The sequence below is a fragment of the Saccostrea echinata genome, unplaced genomic scaffold (assembly GCF_033153115.1).
Source record: "Saccostrea echinata isolate AGI-Se365-2 ecotype Australia unplaced genomic scaffold, CSIRO_AGI_Sech_v1 ptg000009l, whole genome shotgun sequence".
NCBI classification, from domain to species: domain Eukaryota; kingdom Metazoa; phylum Mollusca; class Bivalvia; order Ostreida; family Ostreidae; genus Saccostrea; species Saccostrea echinata.
This window is the reverse complement of record NW_026889758.1, coordinates 36964337-36984743: the sequence shown is the minus strand read 5'-3', so window position 1 is coordinate 36984743 and position 20407 is coordinate 36964337. Positions and strand designations below refer to the sequence as shown.

Here is a 20407-nt window from a genome sequence, read left to right as displayed (position 1 = left end):
ATTATTTGAAAAGCTTGATAAAGCTATGACTAGAAAAATAAATATGATACTGATAATAATACTGCCTTCCGTCTTGGATACCCCCACTCTCAACCCCCCCCCCCCCCAAAAAAAAAAAAAAACCTTAATGGCTTATTTCCATTGGGGTCCATAACTGTTTTATTGTAAAGTCCATGTTGTTCGGATTTTTTCGGACATTTTCATTATGAACTTCTGTCTTAGAAAAATTAAAAATGTCCAGATTAATGACTTCTGTGTTTTTCTTTCTTTTGTGTAAGACATCGAAATGTTCGGAAAATAATCCGTCGATAGGCTTGCTCATCAGTTTTCCTGCTTAGATACACAGCTGGCTCCGACCGTTGCAACCACTGTTTACAACGTTGTTTGAGGTGTCGTTATGTCACAATTGCACACAGTGACCCACACACAGTGACCTATCCAGAGTTGTTGTTTCCGCTACACTCCCACATACACCTCTGTCAAAGCATCGACAACGTATACAAGATTTTTGAAAAAAAAATTGTAAATGGTAAAAATTATATTAAAAATAGTTTTTAATCATATTATTTATCAGTAAAAAGCTTATTTTTAATCTATCATACCTTTAAAGGATTTTTTCCTAAGATTTCAATTTTTACTCCACAAAATAGTTTCACAATAACCGAAAAAATAAATCGTTTTAAGGAATGATAGTTTAAAAATAAATGTATAAATTTCATTTTTATTGATAATGACATAACTTATAATGATATTAACTTTAAATCTTCACCGTTTGAAACTTGTACAAAAATCTTGTACAACGAGAGTTGACAGGGGTGTTGGGAGCGTAGCGGAGGACAACTGTGGATAGGGAATGACAGCAGTGACCCTCCGGTGAATACAGCTTCAAATCCGGTGAATACCGGTATGTAGTAGTGTTATGAACCATATTATATAGTGACTATATATAAATAGACTTTAAATCAACTCTTATTTGATAATCTCCTATTTGTGTAATATATAGACTGTGAAGGAAGAAGAAATATTAGATGCCACTTACCTTGTGACAAAAAGAGAAATTTTCATCTTCAGGAACGTTTTTAACCTAGCATTATAGCAATCAACCAATTAATAAATAACGAAACTCCATTTTTATACGGTATGTGAATAAAAAAATTCTTTTACGTTGAGAAAAGTATGTTTTTACATTGATACCTGAGGGGGCCATCCTGGTCTTTTCATCTCATACTCATATAGTTGCCTTTTTTCTTGAAGTTCAACACTCCTTTGGTGTGGTTGAGGATCAAACTGTGACAGAGAGACATCATATCGTCCAAAATAGAGGTTAGTATCAGGGCGAATCCACCGAAGTATAGGAAAAACACTAGTCTTTCCGCTCTTCTGATTGGTTACTTCAACCTTTTCGACATTCCAATCGCTGAACAAACCCGCTTTGTCTCTTCGCAACTTGATTTCAATAACTTCAGGAATATCTGTCTTATCTTCTATGGAGAAGACATCTGTCTTGCATCGTTCAAAATCATTTTCAAACCAATTATCAAGAGTAGCGGATTCTGTTTGCTTTCCAGGGTTTCCCAGTAAAACTATCTCTATTGTGGCATTTGTACTGTAGTAAAATTAGGTTTTACATGTTATTGCATTCTCCCAACTCTTTGTATACATGACCTCTGACCCTGGTCTACCCGCATACTGGGCATGTCACGTGATGCTCCGTATTAGGCGTACTGAAGCTTCAGTCCTGGTCCTGATGTCTAAATAAGAACACGTTTACCTGTTTTCCTGTCTACGTATTGTTTGTGTGTTGTTATTGTTGATGTATGCCCGGACTCATCCCATGTCTATTTACCATGTATGCTGTCGCCTGTTTAAGGAAAGGCGCCAGCCTTTATTTATACTCAATTGTGAGTTATAGTAACCAATATTAACTCGGTTACACGACAATTGGCGTCGCCGGTAGGATAGTCCTGCTTTTCTACAAATTACTGTGTAGATTAATTTGTCGTTCGGGCGTTAATTTAACGTTAGTACGATTGCTGTAGACTACACTCACACGATAATTTTGGCGTCACGGGTAAACTTGGTGTTTACCAAATTCTGTTAAATTATTCACGGTCATTTTGTGACACTTTTTACGGAAACTCGTCGTGCACGGGCGTTGTTTAAACGTTGAAGCACGAGGTTCCAACAATTTGGCCATGTCTATTTAACCTTTTGTCGTGAAATTTTTGTAAATAAACTACTGCTTTTCTTTTTGCTTTTGCTATATTTTTGCAGTAACATATTTGTACTCTATTACTGCCCATAGTATTTAATACTTTTATTCCTACAACACCTAAGCAATTTTCTGAATTATTTACAATTGAAATTGAACTTATAAATAAACTGGAACATATTATTACTTATATATTGGTAACTGTTCCTTTATCATTCCAATTTATTTATTAAAGTACTAGTTACAACATTACAAAATAAATAAATTGTTTACTAGTAGACAGGAATATATTATTTAAAAAATAAATAAATAAATAAACAAAAAAAACAAATTATAAACTTTGTTTTAAATTCAGATTTTCAATTGATTTTTATTTCTTTCCATTTCATGTAGGCATTACATATATAAAAAAATATTTTTCATTTTTGACTATTTATAGATATTTTCAAGCAAGTGTTCTTGAACATTTGAAAGAGCACTAGAATTTTTTTTTCATTTTCATTTTTTGCAATTTATTTCTACACTTATTGTTCTGGCTTTAAATAAAGTAAAGAACAATCGAGTGAAGTACAGTTTGAAAAAAAATCTTGAAACTTTTTTTTACAGTGTTCTTTCTTTACTCAAAGTAAAGATCATTGTTAGATATAGTATCTTTAACTGGTTTGTTACTACTTTGAATAGTTAGTTCAGGCTTTTATTTTTTAAAGTTAGAACTTAACTATTAATCACAATGTTGAGAATCGATTTCGCTGGCAAAGAAGAACTAACTAGTATAAAAGGCGTTGACCCTGCTACAGCTGAAAAAATTCTCCAAGCTCGCGCAGTGACGGGTAATTTCATAAGCCCGCATGACCTCCAGTCTATTCCATATTTAAATCTGGACCAATTAAGAAACTCTGAGTTCCAACAGTTTCGAAAAAGACCCAGAATTTAATTATTATCATTCTCAACTATGGGATGATGAACTAACATCCGTAGATGAGAATGATGAGGTCGCAAAAAATATGGAGGAATCAGGTGCAACCGCGAGTACTGATCAAGTCCAGCAGACTCAATCTACTACCCAACAAAGCCCTAACAATTCTCAACAAAGCCCTGACAATTCTATCATGAATTCGCCGGCACAACCTGTTACCACCACCACAGCCGGTGGATTTATGAACAATGTTCAGTCATTAATTGACTTGAAAAATAAAGAAATTGAAAACAAATGGGCAGCAGGGGGTGCAAAATTAAAGACAAAAAATTGCCACCTCCCTTGAAGGACTCATATAGTTCAAGTAAGTTGAACTTACAGAACTCAGTGTACCCTGGGGTAGGTGGAATTAGCACACAAGCTCCTCCAAATATGCCAGCGAGTGCATCATACCCAACTATGATGCCTCCCATGTCACAGATGGGACAGTACCCACCACACAGTGGTATACCCTATTCAATGCCATTCCCACAGCATGGTGGGACTCCAAATCAGTGGGGTGTTATGCCACATTATCCCCCATATCAGCCAATGATGCCTTATGTGATGCAACCCAATATTAATATGTGGGGTCATTTTCCTCAAGTTCCCCCATGTATTCCTGCATCATACTATGGTCCAGTCAGTATCCCAGGAACAACGCCAGTTACTGTTCCTGAGGCAATGCCAGTCAGTGTAGCTGGGCTACAGGGTAGTTATTTACCGCCCATGGCTCCAGTTAAAACTGAAATGGGACCAGTACCAGTCATTGTATCTGGGCTACAGGGTGGTTATGTACCGCCCATGGTTCCAGTTAAAACTGAAGTCGGGGATAATGTTAGTTCTCCCATGTTACAGGGTGGTTATGTACCGCCTATGACAATGGGGAAAACAATATTCTGCAAAGTCAAGCTGGCAAAAGACGGATTCGAACATGGGGAATAACAAAGGAACAGCCCAGACATTAGGCGATAAATCACCGTTAAATGTCCAGGGATCTGTTAATGTAATTTCAAACACCCCGATGCTTCATGTCTCTGGCTGGGGTGGTAATATAGTACAGGGTATGCAAAACACCAGCAGTACACCTACAACACCGGTACAAACACAATATTTAATGCCACCCACTAGTACACCACATGCACCAATACAACAAGTGCAACAACGTGCACCACCACAAGTGCAAGAACATGCACCACAACAAGTGCAACAAAATCCACAAATACAACATGTACCACAACCACAACAGATGTCAGCTTAACAACAATTAAATCAGGCACTGGCTGCATTTCAGCAACATTTAGTGCAACAACAAAATCTGCAGCCGGTGCAGCAAAACATTGCACAACACCTGCAACAAAACATTGCACAAGTACAACAGCAACAACTACCACAGAATATGCAACCACAGGTTCAACAACAATTTTTGCAAACTGTGCTACAGCAACAATTACAACCTCAGCAGCCACCACCCCAACCAATACGAAATGGGAGACCAGATCGTATAGACCCTTTACCAAAAACACTGAGGTATGATGGCTCTGATTCCTGGAAGGCCTTTCAGCAAAAGTTCTTGAGATTTGCTGAAGTTAAAAAACTGGAGGCCTCAGGAATCTAAGGATTATCTTGGGTGGCGCCTGGAAGGAAAAGCTAGTGAGTACTACGCCACAATTATTACTCAAAATGTGGATATTGGATTTTTGCAGTTGATGCAAAAATTGGAGAAACGTTTCGGGTATAATGAAATACCCAAAACAGCACAATTAAAAATAAACTCATTAATTCAGGGGACCGGAGAAAGTTTGGAGGAGTGGGCTGATAGAGTTTTTTAGTTAGCCCTCCGTGCTTACGAAGGTTTGCCTGAAGAGTACATGTTCAAACAGGAAATCAAACGAAACTGCCATGGTTGTATGGATAAGGAAGCTGGCCAATATGCCATAAACCAGCATCCTTTGACAAATGAGGAAACTATAGACCATCTAAAGAGTTTCCAGTACAACCATACTGCGATTTATGGGAAGAAAAGGGAGGTAAGGGAGATCTCATTTAGAGAAGAACAGGTTGATAAGGAGCTGCAGGTGAGGGCAGTGGCAACACAATATGGGATGCGAGAACGCATGTCGAGGCTTGAAAGCCATCATGGCACTTTAAAGTTTGACATGCAAACCATCATCAAGCAAATGGAGGCCCTTGCCAGACGACGTTCAGACAGCAGAAGTCCTCGGAGATTGCAGTCACCAGCATCCTCAAGATCTCCCTCTCCTGCGTGGAAATGCTTCTTTTGTGGTGGGGTCGGACATTCAAAAATGAATGTCCGAGCTTCAACAAGACCAATCGCACCACAAAGAACGTCACCTTCGCGAGTCCCAAAAAGAGGGAAACGAGAAGGGATCGGGGCTATAGGCCAATCCCTGATCCATACTGATGGCCTAGCAATTGGAAATACCGAACTGTCCGACGAAATTTACATTTGTCGAATGAGGTCCTCGTCTAATATTAAAGTAAACTTAGATATAAATGGTGTCCCTGTTGCGGCGGTTATAGTTACCGCGGCTCAGGTAACTATTATATCTGACAAATTGTATGAAAGCCTCAACCCCAAACCAGCAATATTAAAAAGGGTTGTGCTTCATGCAGCAGGTCGGGACCTCAAGATGAACGGTTGTATAGTTGGGGCGTAAGTATTTCAATTAGGTCACAGGATTTTCACAATAATGAAGTATACGTAGCACCAGTAGATGACAACATGCTGCTAGGTCTAGACTTCCTACAACAACAACAGGCTATTATCAACATGAGTGAAGGTAAGCTTGATATTGGTCACGGGCGTATAACAATGAATTCTTGTTCCACTAGTGACTGCAGTGTAGCAGAAGTTGCAAAAGTTATTCTTAAGAAAAATACAGTTATACCTCTATGTGCTGCAGTGCGTTACCTTGTGGTCTAAGTAGGTCCTTGGCTGATTACGTTGTTGAACCGATTGAGTCTGATACCTTCATGTCACCTAGAACCCTACACTTGAAGGAAAAAACACCCGTAGTCTGTCTTGTTAATTTGTCAGACCAATATGTAAAATTGAAACAAGGCCAAGTTGTAGGAATAACCACTGAAATACAGGATATCCTTGAAGAATAACAACCTGGCGAGATAAGTATACAGAGGGTTACTTCAAATGACAACCAAGAAGTACCCGAGTACCTGGTAGAACACTTAAAAGATGCTTTACTTTCATATAGTGATGTTTTCGCTAAGAATGAGTTTGATCTAGGAAACTTCACCACCATCGAACATAGTATTGACACTGGAGATTTATATGTATGTTTTAAATAACATGTTCTGATCCCATCAGTATAATGGTATATGCTTGACATTTGCACTATTGATAAATGTCAGTATACTTATGTTATTATGATTTTTTCAGTTGATGAAGAAGTGGACGATATAGACCAGGGTCATGTCAATATAATTATTTACAATATTTGTCTGTCGTCTATATAGTCCCTTATTATTTGTCATGTATATATATATATATATATATATATATATATATATATATATATATATATATATATATATATATATATATATATATATATATATATATATATATATATCATTTTTATTGATACTATGGCATCTTATAAGAGATCATGGAAGACAGAGAGGTCCAATAGAACTATTCGACAGGAACGAGGTGAACATTATGTCGACTTTGTGAGGAGAAGTACATAATCGGGAAGTTTAGTCGATCCAAAGAGACTAGTGTACGATCTGGCTCTTCTCAACGATGGAACGTCTTCTCACAACACCATTTGTGACATAATCGTTCAACAGTGCCAACCGGCTAAGGACTTGAAAGATTCAAGATGGATCGAGACGACCTGAAGGGAAAGTAGTTCGATCCTTTGTCCAGAGAGATGGGTTGATGACCACTTGTCGTCACTGAGCAAAAAACCTCCATCTAGGAAACGTATGCGTCCGTCGGTAACATTTTCATCTGCTACTTCAGCGGGGATGTGCGTAGACATTCGACTTCGCTCCAACCCAGATTTTCAAGTGGTGCGTGAGAATGCTGTTGACTGTGCACCATCGTGTCCAGATGTGCCTCCACTGACGGACATGCCACAGAGACAAGATTCTTCCGAAGTACACGGTATGGCGGAAACCTCTCTGGTTCATGACACGGCGGATAAGGAATGTTCCATGCCTGAACAGGATTCTTTCGATGTGCATGTTCCTAGAGTAACTTCCGTTTTCCGAGATACGGCGGATAAAGATTGTCCTTTATCACAATAACGGTCCAAGAAAAAGATTCTTCCTGTCAAGACACCTACTCCGGCCAATCAGAAGAAGACCAGCAGTGTTCGCATGGTTGTTACTTAGGAACCGAACACTGAACACCCTTCGAAGCGAGTGCACCTTGACAGTGACATTCCAGTACGAGACCTTCAAGTCACTCTCCAGCCTCCACTATTTCTTCAAAAGTGCCCATTTCCATTTCCAAGATGTGAGAAGAGGGAGAGGAAGATCAAGCGTCGCGTACAGAGGACCCATCTTCCTAAAATTTTCAACGATATTAGGCCCCTACGTTCATTAGGTGAGTCCGCCTTGTGTCATCTCCAGATTCCTGCGTTAGAGTCTCTAGTGAAAAGTGCATTAGGATATCATGCAGATTTATTTGCAGCGGTCGACTACTTAAACTCCTCGAAGATGATTCCTTCAAATGCAGTCGTACATCCGGACACTGTTAAATTCATGAAAAGACTCTGTTCTTATCAGGGATGGACAGAACCATCTGAGGGATTCAAGCTGTCACCAATCAATTCCCCAGCTGCTATCTTTCACTGGAGATGTTTGGTTGCCCTATTGTCACTTTTGCAGCCCATGCAGCGCGAAGAATTTCGTGCACATGGACGTGTTACAAGTGACTCATCATCTGCTCCAAACACTGAGGATGTTCAGATCCCTACCGTGGATTCGTCTACTGAGGATGAGTTTCCAGTTGTTGATGTCAGCTACGGTTCGACGCAGAGATCCCATGTCAACCCGTACCATATACTTTTAACCAGTCTGATGTTAACATCGTGCGTGAAGTGTATGATTCCAGTCGAACTGTAGACGAGGTCTTTGATAGTCATTTCCATCTGGACAGGACCTGTTCTCGAATCTGGAGACGCCCCTTTTCCTCTGGAAAGTCCATGGAAAATATTATATCCTACTCCAATCAGAGTGAGCGTCAGCCTAATCTAGATGTGACACTTGTAGGAGGTGTGATTATTTATAGTGAGCCCTCAACACATCCAGAATATTTGCATCCTGGTGGACCCTTTGGGATAGCCCTGGGCGTGCATCCAAAACATGCTGACGAACTCAAAGAGGAGAGATATCACCACATGAAGAAATTACTGGATTCGCCATGTATTGTTGGTTTAGGGGAAATTGGTTTGAATTGTACGGTTCCCGTAAAGTTGTGGAGACGCTAGGAAGATATTTTTCTAAAAGCACTCTCCCTTGTACTTAAGGACAAGGTGTTGATTTTACATCTGAGAGGAACCCCTTCAGACAGGATTGGCATGGATGTGCACGCACGTTGCATGCAGATTTTACAGAGGTTTTGCGAGTACGATCAGTCTATTCATGTCCACTGCTTTATGGGAGACACGGAATTGGTCCAGGAATGGATGAACAGCTACTCCAATGTTCATTTTGGTTTCACTGGCGCTGTTGAGAACTTTAGTGCTGACCAAACTGCAGGCCTTCAGTCCGTCCCTTTGAACCGGATTCTTCTGAAAGCGGATTTTCCATATATGAAACCAGGAGGTGGAGATATCAACACTCCGGCATTCATTGGTGATGTTGCTAGCCTCGTTGCAGCAAAGCTACAAGTTCCCATACAGCAACTTCTGAAACAGACAGTCCAGAATAGTCGTCGACTGTATAAATGTTAAAAACTGTTAGCTGTTATAAACATATGACGGTTTCTGCAGAATTTTAGGTCTGGATATTTTCCGACCAAGTTTGTGTAGAATGTCTATAAAACTCATTGTTATCATAGGTTTGAATATTGTTTCGACCAGTTAACATTGTTTAATTCCCTGAATCATATATATATTTTGTACTATTATCAAGTCCTTTTAAACAAAACGGGAAGGAATGTAGTAAAATTAGGTTTTACATGTTATTGTATTAGCCCAAGTCTCTGTATACATGACCTCTGACCCTGGTCTACCCGCATACTAGGCATGTCACGTGATGCTCCGTATTAGGCGTACTGAAGCTTCAGTCCTGGTCCTGATGTCTAACTAAGAACACGTTTACCTGTTTTCCTGTCTACGTATTGTTTGTGTGTTGTTATTGTTGATGTATGCCCGGACTCATCCCATGTCTATTTACTATGTATGCTGTCGCCTGTTTAAGGTAAGGCGCCAGCCTTTATTTATACTCAATTGTGAGTTATAGTAACCAATATTAACTCGGTTACACGACAGTACCCGCCCCTAGAATATCCTCAGTCTTCACTTTAATTTCGTACGTGGTCATTGTAGATCGTTCATCTGTAAATTAACATTACTGGTGAAGTAGTGTAAGTAGTGTAATAGATATAGGATGTAGGAAACTGACCATCCTATTTTTATGGTATAACTTTGAACTCTATCGCTGCCTTACCGAACATTGCTCCAGGAGCAAGTATCTCCTGATTCCTTTGGAATCCGGAAAATAAGAATTCAAATAAAGATGCTAGCATTACAAATACTGTAAACCAACTTTTATTCGCGTGCGAGAAATATTCGCGAGTTTCGCGACCTACTTTAACTCACGAATATTTATCGCCCTGAACCATTTATTTTGCTTTGTATTTGTAGAGAATGTTTCCTCAGTCGCGAAAATTAATCGTCGCGGGTTGATTTCAAGCCGACGAATCGCGAATAAAAGTTGTCGCGAATAATAGTTGGTTTACAGTAGTCTTTTTAAAATTGTTTTGCTTTATGATTTTTTTTAAAAATAGGACAGATCTATCAACAATTTTGAGCTTAATTTAAAATGCAAATATAATTTGATACAGCAAAAAATAGTATTCATACTTATCTGTAATATTTTTAAGATATGAATATTATGATATCTTAGAATATTCAAAATACGTCAGTGTCATTGCTGTTCTTTTTTAACTGATTAAACATGCTACACTGTGATTCTTGAAACTGAACATTCGAATTCCGATCAGTTTTAGAAATCATATCATCTTCCTTTGATATTGTAAATGTCTGTTAAAAAACTCCAAGTAGAAAGTTATTTAATTTCTTGATTTTTTCTTAACTAACAATTCAGTAAATAGATTTGCAAGAACACTAGTATATTTAGATCGTATAAATATATTTTATTTTAATGAGCTGGATAAAACTGACCACACTATTAAAGATAGCCATCTCTTGTTGGGACCTTAGCAAGGAAACATCGATCCACACGCTATGATGTCGTTTAAATGGTGGGAAATGAGGGTAATGTAACTCTGATATACTTTCCATGTAGAAGTCGGCAAGGTCTTGCCAATTCGACTGAGTGAATTTTGGAAAAAAATATTTTATATATATATATATATATATATATATATATATATATATATATATATATATATATATATATATATATACTGATGTTTGTAGGAAATGTGTATCAATTTATGGCAATATTAAGGAGATGGGTGAACATGACGAGCGATACATCAAGATGAAAAATTAAATTTCAATTATATCAAAATTTTCCTTGATATTTCGCCTAACATTAAAATATACTTTATGTAAAATCTCTAGAATTTGCAAAAATCCCTCGAAGATTGAAATTATTTGCCTGTGAAATAGTAGACACACACTAAAGCGGGCATACTATAACACTCTTTTTCGATATGAGTGGGTCTTCGCTCCACCTTTTTGAAAGTTAATCCTCAAAGTTTGAAAAATATATATAAAAAAATGTATAAAAATATACATTCTTTGGTTACCAAAAATATGGAGCAATGACCCACTATACCTTAAAAATATACTTTTATGACATAACATTCGCATCTTTTCGAGAAATACTTGAAGTCCATTAAGTCAAGGGTCATATCACAAACATGATTTAAATGCCACTGTTCGTCAAGACTTGTGTAGTCCAGTGGTTAGCGTGCTAGTCTCGAAAGAAAATGATACTCAGGATTTTTATTGCTAGGGTTCGAACCCCACGAATACCACATTAATTTTTTTAATAAAATAATAAATTTTGCCGAGAAAATTTTTCCTCAGAAAAGTTTTGTTTATCGCAATTTCATAAACTTCAATAATGAGAACTTTACTCTAAATATTAAATTCACAAACTGAACATGATTTTTATATTTCTGAAGCTATAGGCTTTCTGCACGCTATGTTCGCCCATCTCCTTTTGATTTCCCTATGCTGGGAATGTAAAATAATTACGTTGGTTTAATTTTTCAATATCATTTTATTATTCAAGTCAGTGGCACACGTGCAACTTGAATTGGTTGAACAATTCAACAAATATGACTTCATTGTAATATTGGAAATATTTGAGCATTATTTTTATCTCAAATGAAATAGTTGTTATAATGTGAAGATAACAAACAGTGGTTATGATCAAATGTCCATTTAAACAATATAAATTGTGAGCAGAGCCAACTCGAACCTCTGAAAACAAAGGTGGGATCACGTGCCATGGGGAGTAACTGACAAATTGAATCCATCTAGTGCTAAATAAAGATTGCTCAAATAGTGCTATAATAGGAACAACTTTCAATTCTATACATTTCTGTATTATATGGATACATATGCTCATACATATGCACAAAAAAGTCCTTGAAACAGTGGTCCATGACCGTTAGCTACATCTTAATGGATATAATACAAATATAACTACATGCACGGTATTATACATGTAAGGATAGTTCTCTTCTTTAGGTTTTGAAACCTTTCTAACTTGTTGCTGTGCTTAACAAGATAATTGATATTATATCTTTCACAAGCTTTCACGTACCTTTTATTTTTGGTCTTGCAGGTCTTGAGGAGACTTTTTAAATGACCCTCCACATTTTGCTTTTTTTCTCAATTATCTTCCCTTGAAAGGGAGGGGGTTGCTGTTAAATTCTCTTAAACAAACTTGAATTCTATTAACCAAAGAATGTTTTAAGCAAGTTTGGGGAAAAATGAAGAGATGAAGGACAACAGATTGACAAACGGACACCGTACACCTGTCAATCAGAAATGCTCATTTGAGCTTTCACTCAGTTAGGCTAACAATCCTGTGTTTTAAGTGGATTTTAAAGAGAAAAGTCAAGATGGTACATGTATATTAATCACAAGAGCTGTACTCGAAGCGTCTAGTGGGTGCATCCTTTTTGATCCGGCTATCTTAATGCATACTAAATGTTTTTCCGAGCTTGCCACGAAGACACGTGAAGTTAATTACAGAAGATTACAAAATGTACAAACATAAAAAGTATCGCAAAAAGGCTGGTTTCCTCAAACTTTTCGACAAGTTAAGTTTATCAAATTTTATGCTTTTCTGTTTTTTTTTTCCAAGTTTAGAAAATTAGTATATTTTAGAACATTTAAGATAAATGTTAATTTCATTGCCTCTCGATATTTTCTTACTTTAATTTTGACACTGTGATTCTTTATAAGCTTAACATTCGAATTCACGTAAGGATTACAAATAATATACTACTTCTTATCTCATGCAGTACAGTCAAACTTCAGTAACACGGGGGCCAATAATACGGGAAAAATTTGTGGAAACAAAATTAACATTTATATCCACCAATTATAAAAGATACGTTTCAGTAATCCGGACGATTTACTCGGGCACACAAGCGAAGCTCGACTGTATATCGATATAATTTGATTCTACGCTTGTCGTATTCAACAGCTTGGTGAAATGATCGCTTTATATGACTAACTTTAACGAGCTGGATAAAGCTGATCATGTTATTATAGACATTCAATTTATCTATTTATGGTTTTGCAAGGAGATGTTGACAAACATACGTGGTACTGTCTCTTGTATTAATGCAACCCCAAATGAAACATAGCCCATTTTGTTTGAGTACTACGTTTAAAGAAGACTAATTTTATTCTTTTGTGGGAACGATGGTATTATGCATATACTTGTACGAGTAGTAGGGGATACAAAGGTAGAGTACGTTTGCTTAGATTGCATTCTGTTGGTGCTCTGAACAGATAATTCTCATTTCTCAGCACGTTGAACAAGATTCTTTTCATTTCTCAGCACTTAGTAATTAGTATTTTAAAAAAATGCTAGTAAATGTCAGAACTTCAGGGCACAGAAAATTAAAGGAAAGAATTAATGAAGCTAGGTTTTAATCAGATTATGTAAATAACTACATTATTTGGATCTTTCAGCAAATGATAAGATGCTCAATAATGGATATTTTAAATGCTGAATAGTAGACGATATACCGTAACATATTATTGCTTTCTGAAAGTCGTCAAAAAATTCCGTTTTGTATAGACTGTATTGGTAATATTAAAATTAAGAAGTATTATTTCAATCCTTTTTGTGATTAGATTGTTTATTCAAATGATAATGGTCATGCCTTTAGTTGATATATTAAAAGTAGACATGGTGTGTTAAAATGTACCGTATTATAAGCAATAAAAATAAAGTGTATATGAATTCAGGAGAATTTTCAACGTATCACCTTGAATGTTAACATAATTTGTTTAGTTTATGATATTGCGTTTAAGAAATGAAAAATAGTCCAATCCTTTCATGGTAAGACAATTTATATGATGCAGGTGACTAGGCAGAGTCTATCCTTTTCTTTTTTGTATCTGAGCAGTTATGGAGTTCCTTTGACATAGGAGGGTCGTTCAATAAGTAATGCAAATTTCGATCTAACAATAAGGAAAGCACATGAAGAAGTTTCTATATATTTTTAATCCCTCAAAGTATTCTCTGTTAATCTTTACATATGTCTGAAATCTTTGTACCCATGATCAGAACCCTCAGCATACTCTTTATGGCGGTAGCTCAGAAGACATAAATAACACTCTCTGTGACATAAATAAAACTGTAAAGTCGTTCTTTAATTGTTTTTTTTTGAGTTTTTGGAATAAAAAGATCTCACAAGGACTCAGAACTAGCGAATACTGAGGATGGCTAGGCTCTATAAACTTTTTTTTTTTTCAAAATTTCCTTTACATCTCTTATGCTTATTTGCAGCAGCGTTGTCAGACACAAGAAAATTAACCCGGGGGATGGGTGTGTGAACTTCCCACACAGAAAACCTGCTGAACTTTCTTCATTGCAATTTTAACTTAAAACTACCATTGATGGTTCTTCCTTTGGGTGAAGGTTCATGTAATACCGGACCTCTTGATTAAAGAGAAAATCCGTATAAGACATGTTTGGAGCTCTACTTCTCTTTGCAATAATATGGCTATATACAGCTTCCTCTCTGATTCCACTTTTATTAATGTTCTTCCTTTTTGGCTATAAAATGTGACCAATGTTTTGACACCCATCACCCAAGTTTATCGTACCTTCTTTTGTAATAATATTTTTTTTCAAATAGACCATTCGCACATTTAACGCATGTTTTCTCTTGCGCAAATGTAAAGGAAAAAAGCATCCATGTGATATAGAAATATATTCAGATTCATATTTCTTTTATCAGAACTCTATAAACTGTGATGATTAATTGTTTAGTGTCTTTGCAATGTCTTTCACTGTAAATCTGGCATTTAAGATATCCTGTTGCTCACAGCATCCACATTTTTTGGTGTATATACAGATTTTAATCGACCAGTTCAAGTGCGATCTTTTGACACTCTTTTTCATTTTTGGATTTCTTAATCCATATAACACGATACAGAGGAAAGACTTGTTATCCCAGATATCAAATCCACATCTTTCAAATTGGCTCTTCAGCGATTTTTGCAATGACGCTCAGTGTTTACACACGCCCTCACTTTTCTAATCTCTAGTCATCTTCTTGGCAGAGACCATTTTAATAAAAGTTTTCAGCTCAGTGTGGTGACCATGCTTACTTTAAAATTGAATTTCTTTGCGAAAACTGAAAACTGTAGGAAAAACCATGCGCTTTTCGGTGATGTCGAATGGGGGAACGAATATTAATTAGAGAATAAAAATAGAAAAAAAAGTTCAAAATTTTCTGACAAGTAAGAAAATGAGTAATCGCCAAAACGTTAGGGAAGAGAAATGGTGAATGGTTAGGTACAACTATTATTCAGGAACAAATGTGAAAGGGGATGAGTATAGTAAGTAATCTTTTTTCAACAAATACATATCTATTCTCTGTTGAGTTGAAATGATACATGTTATATGTCCGATATTCTCCTAAATCGAAGACTAAGTTTTGTTTCATTTTGCTTGATATAGATCCTAAATAAAAAATCTTCACGAGGAACAGCTGAAGTGCTAACAAATAGACTTTTTCTTAATTCAATATTGATCAACGAAGTTTGGACCCCCAACACACTTGTATTCTAGATGTAATTTGCTTCCGATGCCTGTGATACGTATATCAAGTGCTTTCAAATGACCCGTATACCGAATTTTCACATTGGTAATGTTACATGGCCGTTGGAACCGGGGGGGGGGGCGTGCCCCCCAATAATTTTGCCGATATATAGTTTACTATAGAAAACATAGCTACCATATGCTTGTGCCCCCTCAATAAAAACGTCTGATGACCTTTTTTTTTTTTTTGCTTGTCAAGGAATTTTTGGTAGTCGATAGTGCCCCCTCAACTGAAAATGTATAGCTGTGCCCCCCCCCCCCACTAAAATTGCTTCCTACGGGCCTGTGTTAATACGAGTACACATGCTGTATACAACATGTGCAACTGTTCTTTTAAAAGGATGTCGCTGAGGTATCACCACATGTCGTCATGTAGCGTTTTTCCAAAAAAATCAAATTCTGTTGGTAAATAAAAAATAAGAAACAAGAATAACTCGTGTTTTATATGAAAAGATCACAAATTTTAACCGAACTTTGTCATTTTTTGAGTGTCCGATTTTTCATTCTTGAAACCGTTCGATATTGTTAAAGTATTTGTAAAACATGGTGTTATAGTAGTTTAAAGAATTTAGTCTTCTATGAACGTTTTTTTTAAAACACCAAGATACACAGGAACATGGGATGCAATTTTTAGTTGGGGGGACGCACAACCTAACAGATACAGACAAGTTTAGGTCCTAGCAATTGTTTCAATATGGGGGGGGGGGGGCAACCTAAAAAAAAACCTTATAAGCTGTCCAAATCCTGGATTTGCCAGGCTTGACATAACAGCAACAAAATGTGTGTGTGTGTGTGTGGGGGGGGGGGGGTCAACCAGTATGCATCTATAGGAAAAATTACTGTAGCAAAATATTATACTCGGAAAAAAAGTTGGGAACCCCCCTCCCCCCAACCCGCGTTCTATGGGCCTGAAGCTGACATTCTTGAGGAGGCACAACCGCAAATTAGCTCTGTTTTCTAATATGCATATTATTTTCATGTACTGGCAATATTATCGAGAGGGACAACAACTGTAAATTAGCTCGATTTTCTAAAGTATTTTATATACATTGAAAAAATTATGGGGGCACGCCCCTCCTCAGATTCCTACCGAATTAATATCCCTGTTTTCTTTAGCACGAGTTTTTAATAAGTCTGCCAGCAATCTTTTTTAATCAGGCGAAATAACACACAAGTACCTCTAGCTCCGAGATTGTTATTTTGGAGCTTTAATTTCTTCGTCGCAGTACTTTTACTTTGTTCAAATCTTTCTATGATAATAGATGTATCTAAATCTAGTTAAACATCACTGCCTTAATTCTCTAGACATATCTGTATTTATACGGTGCATTTACACTGCATTCCTCGCCGTTTTTTTAAATTAATTCTTTATTCGGTTTTTCGCATACAAATGGGAGATACCTCCCAAACTTTTACCTTGATTTTATATTTAAATACTTCTGAAAAGAATTTTTAAAAAGCCATCGGACGAAACACTTTGAGAGAGGTAAATGGAGATGAAAATCTAAAAATTAATTCTATCTTGCCTTATCAACAGGCTACATTGTAAGCTGTTATTATAGAAGGTCTGTGTCGTTTTTATGTTTTATGCTTCATACTTGAGCAATTTTTCAATTGTGATATAGATATACTTGTTTTTTTTTTTTGTTTTTTTTAAAAATAATTTCCTTTTTAAAAATAAAGTTAAACTTTTGATATAACAGTTGTAACTGCGGTTGTTTATATAATGACGGTTTATCAGTGAAACAAACTTTTTATTAAAATACGTCAAAGGAAAAAAAATCATGCAGTTGACACTTGTTCAGTTGCTCCGCATCTTTTCGTGATACTGTTGTGGCCTCACTGTGATGATAAATAAACGCTTTCTAACGCTTTCGATTTTCGAACATTAAAAAAAATCATAAAATCATAAAAAAGTTTTCAATCTGTGATAACTTCAGTTTGTTGTATCGAGGAGTTAAAAAAATGTCTTACTCATTGTGATGTCATAATCAAATGTGCACAAGAAAGTCGCCCAAATCATATAAACTGCGTACTCAGTTTTAATGACGTCAGCAAACCCGCGACCTACGTTAAGATATTCGTATGACCTACTGTGATTGTGACGTCAGGTTTTAAACTTGTTTGCTTCACAATCGATTGCATTCGATATTTGTTGTCAATTATGTTTGTTTCGCTTTCAGGTAATGAAAACTTTGCTTAAGACAAACAGTTTGGTCCTTGGGTCCGAAAAAACGCATATTGCCCTCGAACTCGGTCAATAAATGTAGAATGTACATCCAGTAGTGAGCTGCCTGTCTCTCTGTAAGCTCTTCACTAATTTTATCTTCTACAGAACATCTGCACAATCAGACTGGATACACAAGTACTAAGAATGACTCAGGTGAATAGAACTCAAATTTGTTTAGCAGGGAGATAGTTAGGGTCCCACATTAAATGAGAGAGCCTTATAGGAACCACATTGTCCGTCCATCTCTATCTGTAATCACTTTTATTGTGACAAGATTGAACAGTATGCTTTCAACTTTTGTACAGAATTTCTTTACTAAGAAGACACCAACATATTTTAGACATCTAAGAGTTTGCTTATAGCGTAGAGATGCAAGTTCCAATTACCGGTACCTTCATGTGATGGACGATGTGTATAATGCATTTTAGTTTGTTTTCTGCCATATTGTAGTCGCCTGCATGGCGCAGTGGTTAGAGCGTCTGTTCTAGAGTCGTGGGGTAAGAGTTGATCCTTACGTCGCGGGATCGAATCCCACTGCGGGACGTGGAGACCGTCCTTCGGATGAGACCGTATAAACCGAGGTTCCGTGTCGCAGCAGGTGCTGGCACGAAAAAGATCCCTCACTGCTCAATGGCCCTAAGTGCCAAGAATAGGTCAAATTTTTAGCCCTCCACCGGCAAGTGGTGGCGTCTCCATATGAGTGAAAAAATTTTCGAGAGGGACGTTAAACGACAAACAAATAAACAAAAAGCCATATTGTAACTTCCATCAAACCTGTAACTAAAGCATATTTGATTCCTGACACGTGAAATACTAGTACACAGATTATTAGGATATTGCCAAAGTTGTGACCTTTTGACCTTAGAGGATTATCCTTATGACATATTGACGTGATAGACCGTGATTTTTACATTCTTTTCGTAATTACTTTTAGAAAAAATTGTTCAAATGTTATAGAAATATCATACTTGTGTATGAAAAAAAAATATGCACACAGAGTTAATCAAAGGAAACTCGTCAATTTTTGAAATTTGTCATTTTTGGGGTAGGGATAAAGATTTACTAAAGGTAAGATATATATATATATATATTTGCTACTAAAATATGTTTTCAAATACCAATTAGACCGTTTACGGTAGCTCAATCGGTAGAGCGCTCGCTCCGTGATCGGGAGGTCGTGAGTTCGAATCTCGGCCGCGACTGACCTGAGTCGATAAAATATGGGTAGCAACTGTTTCTTAGCCATGCGCTCGGTACTTTGAAGTGAAAGTTGCGGGTCCTTCGGATGAGACCTTAAGAACCTAGGCCCCGTGTCACGGCAGGCGTTGGCACGATAAAGATCCCTCACTGCTCGATGGCCCTGAGTGCCATGTAAAGGTCAAAATTTGAAACCCTTCACCGGTATAAGGTGACGTCTCCATATGAGTGAAAAAATTTCGTATGGGACGTTAAACAACATATAATCAATCAATCAAATACCCATTAGAGAATAAAATTCTTTTAATAAAATGACCCTGCAATGTATTTTTGATTGTCACAGAAGTAATTTGTTTCAGCTGTTTATAATGTCAAAAGTGCATGTTCCACTTTATGATCATGGGTAGGATTTAGGATTATATCATTATATAATTTAGAAGGATCATTACAGAGCCAAAATTGAATAATATTGAAAAGTAAATAGCGTGAACTGCATCAAAGACGATTTCCAAGAAGATATCAATCAAAATAAAATAGGAAGTGCGTATTGAATAAATGCACCTTCTCCTTTCATAGACACAGTTAAGAGGAGTAACATTTTGGATGGGTGTATATAAATGGTTGATACACTACTAAGCCACAATCAGTAGAAAGCTATCTCACATTTTCTGAAACTTGAGATACATGTAGCTGTCCTTCAAATAAAACTAGGAAAATTATTCAGCCAAGATGGCATCGATATCGAAAAATCCATGGACTGGCTAATGGACTAGGTGGAAATAAAAAGAAATTGTTTTGAAATGTCAAATTCATTTCACATGCATACATCTCTTGCTTATACTGGAGTTTATCAAACATAGTGAAATTGATTTTATTTTTGCATTAAACTCATCCATAGTTTTTCGAATATTAATAATAATTTACACATTTTTTATAGTTGTTTTTTAGCCACAGGATATGATGTCTTTTCAAATAGCATAGTTTTTTTTCTTTTGGCTATTGGATGGGTTTTTTTTTTTTTTTTATGTTTTTGAATAGCTGAAAATCCTCCAAAAATTGATATTTTTATATACGTGGAATAGTACTTTACGGAATAACATCAATTATAAAAGCTTTGTAAATCATATCCTGATTTGTCGAGCAATATCTCTTTAGTCCATTTAAAATAAAAGAGAGAGATATATATGTGTTTTAGAAATGTATCAATTCACAATCTTGTAAATTCAACACTTGCAATTGATTACCAGAAAGCGACCAAATA

The 20407-nt window shown here is 36.5% G+C and overlaps 1 protein-coding gene across 1 annotated transcript in view; it reads right to left on the bottom strand.

Moving 5' to 3' along the window:
* Positions 1-20407, bottom strand: part of LOC133182694 (polyunsaturated fatty acid 5-lipoxygenase-like) — a 52390-nt gene that overhangs the window by 15387 nt on the left and 16596 nt on the right. The window lies entirely within an intron of this gene.